This window comes from Ochotona curzoniae, unplaced genomic scaffold (genome assembly GCF_017591425.1).
Source record: "Ochotona curzoniae isolate NIBS_2020 unplaced genomic scaffold, NIBS_Ocur_1.0 scaffold_1037, whole genome shotgun sequence".
NCBI lineage: Eukaryota > Metazoa > Chordata > Mammalia > Lagomorpha > Ochotonidae > Ochotona > Ochotona curzoniae.
Genome location: NW_024467083.1, coordinates 23,767,380 through 23,772,141, shown reverse-complemented (window position 1 = coordinate 23,772,141; position 4,762 = coordinate 23,767,380). Strand labels below are relative to the sequence as shown.

The window sequence follows — 4,762 nt, the reverse complement described above, 5'->3', positions numbered from 1 at the left end:
CAATTAAACACACAATTACATAAATCCTTAGATTCGGAACTCAGTCTAAGACTCAATCATTAAATGAGACCAAATGGTCTAAGGGAAAAGGCAGTGTTGGATGACCCTGAGCAGCAGATTAATCATAGAGAGTCCCTATCAACAACGAAGTGAAACAGCACACGGGTTCACCCCATCTGCAGCTCTCTGTCTTAGCAAGGTGCACATGACAGCACATGCAATTCCTTGTGATTAAACACTTGTAGAAGGCTTTTCAACCAAAATATCTGTTGCAACTCTTCCAGGTTCATGAAGATGACCTATTTAAAGATGTATCAAACCCTGGCTGAGCTTATTAGAGAATTATAGTGTTTTTGTCTCGTTGAGCTGGGGACACACTCACTTCTCTTCATGTGGTTTGTAACCCTGAGTTGAGCAAGACCCAGCTACTCCTAGGAAGCTTACTAGGTAAGGTAGAGAGAATAAATAATTGACACACTTGTCTGCTATTTGGAGCACTATCAATAACAGTTTCATCCTCTTGATAAGAGGAGTTTATGTTTTCTCCTATAAAGTCTTACAGAAAGTCTTCCCAGGTAGCCGTGTGATTTAAGTTAAGCCGAGGAAACCTGATAACACTTTGCTCTACACTGAACTGGGCAACATACTAAAACATCACAAATTCAGGAAACAGAAAGGGTCCATTACAAAGATGAGAAAGACACAGACGTTAAATAGGATCATAATAAGTACAACAATAATAATATATACAAATAAAACATTATTTCCTGGCATTTTAATTAATCCTTGAGTGAAGAAGGTATATTTTGATTCAGCCACAAAAGATGGAAAGAATTCAAGCGGCCATTTAGAAAGGGAAGGATGCTAGAGGAAGACAAAAAAGGCTCCAGAACATGCAGAAAGTGAAGTCAGTGACAATGGCAAAATCCTTCAAAAATGCCCCTGTCCATAAAAACAATGGAAAAAGAAAGGAAGAAAGAGCAAAAGGAATAAAAGAAAAAAAAATAATGCGAATGCAAAAATAGGTAGATTTAAGTTTCAGAAATGAGGGAATGAAAGATAAGCAGCATTCTGGAAAACATTCACTCAAGAAAAACACGAATCTTGCTGAGAAGACTGTTACAACATGTCCCGCATTCACCCTCTAGCTCTGCAGCCCACCCTGACCATGACCAAAGGAAGCAGAACAGGGCTGGAGTTCCTTCCAGGTCTCATCCCTGCAGAATTACATCATGACCCCTTCGGTGGATTCCTGGAAGTATTTGTATTTCACCTGGTTCGTTGTTGCCCCTGGACAAATCATCTTTTCTCTGGAGCATTTGTCTGAACAATTATAAGCAATTGTTTAATTTTATGGCTGCCTGACCAGTGGACAATAGTTGGAGCAAACAATACATTAACCTTGGAACACGAAAGGTAAAAGGCTTTAAAAATCTTCTACCTATTTCTGGAATCCAGAAGACCATGATTATGGGTAGGTAGGATTACATACATGCCCAAGGATACACACCTGCTCGGCAAAGACCCGAGAAGGCCCTCAACTCTTTTCCTGATTTGACTCTGCACAAGCAGAAAGTGGAGCCCAAGGCACAACTATTCGAACTGCTGGTTGTTGGAAATGGACCCTATATATAACAGAGTTCCTTGACAAACACTGGGAAACATACTAGTTTCTGGTGGTGAAGAAAATGTCCAATTCTTGGGTGACAACTAGTTAAGTAAATAACTGAAGATTTCTGTGACCACACAAACAGAATTTTATAGAATTAGTTTTTAAAAAGTTACTATGCAAACAATAAATAGAAATAACAATAAACACCGGGAAGGAAGAAGCAGCTTTCCAGAGATGTCACGTGTGTTATTTAAAATTTCCAGGTTTTGACAGAAGCAAGAGATGACACATGTAAAAACACCAGAAACGATGACTCCTAGACAGAAAACAGAGCCATCAGTAGATTTCCTAAAGAAATCCCGACACAAAATTTATTAGACCAAGACATTCAATCAGTTCTTTAAAATACATTCAGAGAATCAGAGAAAAATGAAAGCAATGTTGCAGTCAACAGAGATGAGCAATAATGAAACAGAATTTACTACACAGGGAGACTGGGTACAGCAGTTAAATCACTCATGGGTTGCGTGCAGCCCCCATGTGGTGCCTGGTTTGAGCCTCTTAGCTTCTGACCCAGCTACCTGTTCACATGGACCTTCAGACGCAGTAAGCTGATGACCCAAACTGGGATTATCTGGTTTGACAAATGAAAAGAGAAAAAAGCAAAGAAAAATGAACAGAGCATCAGAGACCTGTGAGGCACAATCAAGCATGCCCAAAAACTCATACAGGAAGTTTCCAGAAAGAGAAAAGTGAGTAAAGGAATATCTAAAAAACACACACACACACACACACACACATTTGTTGAAAAACATTAGTCTATAAAACCAAGAAGCTCAATGAGCTCCAGGTGAGGAAATTGAAAAAGATTCACACAAAATGCTGAAACACATAAAGAACATTATTTCTATTTGAAAGACAAATTTTATAAATTAGAGAAGGACAGAGAGTGGAAGATCTTCCATCCACTGGTTCAGTCCCCAAAGTGCTGCAATGGTTGAAGCTGAGCCAGGAGACAGGAGTTTCTTCTGGGTCTCCCATGTGGATGCAAGGGCTTGGGCCATCCTCTGCTGCTTTCTTAGGTTACAAGCAGGGAGCTGGATGGGAAGTGGAGCAGCTGGGACACGAAACAGAGACCATATGGGATGGTGGCACAGCAGGCAAAGGATTAGTTTTCTAAGCCATTACACTGCCCCCTCTAAAGAACATTTATAAAGCCTCAAGAAAGAGGTGACTTATCACGTATAAGGAATTGTTAGTAAAATTTCCTACCAGGAGCCATGGAGGCAAAAAGCAGTGGATGATGCAGGAAAAGAAAAGCTGCCAATCAAGAATTCCATATTAACCAATGCTAACTTTCAAAATTGGGAGATTAAGACATTCAAAGATAATAAAAAACAGAGAACTGTTGTTGCGGCGTAGTGGGTAAAGCCGCAATCTGCAATACCAGCATCCCATACAGGTGTTGGTCCATGTCCTAGCTGCTCCACTTTCCACCTAGCTCTTTGATAATAGCCCGAGAAAACCAGCAGAAGATGATTCAAACGTTTGGGTCCTTGCCAACCACGTGGTAGAACAGGCCAAAGCTCCTGGCTCCTGGCTCCTGGCTTTGGCCTGGCTCAAACCTGGCTGTCGCAGCCATCCGGAGGATGAAACAGCAGACGGACGATCTCATGGTCTCTGTCTCTTCCTCTCTATAACTCTGATTTTCAAAATAAGTAAACAAATCTTTAACAAAAAATTGAAAGGACACCAGATATTAGATTAAATCCACATTTTAAAAAAGCCTCAATGAAGGTAATTATAGGGTAATACAAGATAAAGAATATACGTAAATTTTTATTTCCAGTATTTTTACTCCTGATTTAGAAGACAATTGCATAAAGCAATAATTACAAATCTGTGTTTATAGGAACACATAAAGTATAAATATGCAATTTTGTGTGATGATAACAGTATAAAATGGGATTAAAGAACAGAACTATCAGGCCTGGCACGGTAGCCTAGCCAATAAGGTCCTTGCCTTGCATGTGCTGGGGTCCCATATGGGCATCGGTTCTAATCCCAGCAGCCCTGCTGCCCATCCAACTCCCTGCTTGTAGCCGGGGAAAGCTGTTGAGGATGGCTCAAGGCCTTGGGACCCTGCACCCACGTGGGAGACCTAGAATAAGCTCCTGGCTCCTGACTTCAGATCAGCTCAATTCCGGCCATTGGGGCTGCTTGGGGAGTGAATCATCATTGGACAAAAGATCTTCCTTTCTGTCTCTCCTTCTCTGTGTATATCTGACTTTGCAATTAAAAAAAAAATTAAAGGGTCAAAAATAAAATCATAAAATAAATTAGGAAATACTTTGAAATGAATAAACAAATATAACAATAGTTATAGGAGGATTTAAAGGGAATTCAAATAATTGCTTCAAAAACAAATGGCCACTTCAAAAACAAAGGAGGAGCTCAAGTCTGTTACTTCAACTTTCTACATAAAAAAAAGAGCTAATTAAATTCAAAGATAATAGAAAGGCAAAATATAGATGAAAGTAGAAATAAATGAACTAAAAAAACCCAGTGAAAACAAAAGTTGGCTGTCTGAAAACAGAACAAAATTGACAAAACTTTAGCTAGAATATTCAAGAAAACAGGGACAGAATTTAAAACACAAAATCAAGAACTGAAATTTCAGTGCTCACTTTGGCAGCACATGAACCAAAATTGGAACAATACAGGGAAGATTAGCATGGTCCCTGTGTAGGAGTGACATACAAATTTGTGAAGCACTTCATATTTTTAAAAAGAATTGATGTTGTACCAAATTGGATTTGAACCTACATTTTACTGTTTACTGACAATATCAATACTTAAAATAAATATGAAACATAATAAGTGCTCCATAAATATCAATTAATACTAAAAAAACATTCTTTTTTTCTCAATCATCCTTTAATGTTCCTTTGTAATGTTTAGTTAGCATTTGTAATACTGTGTGATTTCATGTTGCAGTAAGATATTTATATATCCATTTTCTTCCTGGATTTTGAACTTCCTGAGGAAAGAATTTTCTCCCTTTTGCTTCTTTTTTTTCTTTTAAATAGTTATTTATTTTTATTGGAAAGCCAGATCAGATCTACAGAAAGAAGGAAACACAAAGAGACA

At 38.5% G+C, this 4,762-nt stretch overlaps 1 non-coding gene across 1 annotated transcript; it reads left to right on the top strand.

Annotated features, from left to right (window-relative positions):
• Positions 1 to 4,291: 4,291 nt before the first annotated feature.
• On the top strand, positions 4,292 to 4,398 carry LOC121168960. Its single transcript, XR_005885812.1, has one exon. It is a non-coding gene; the product is annotated as a U6 spliceosomal RNA (small nuclear RNA).
• Positions 4,399 to 4,762: the final 364 nt, after the last annotated feature.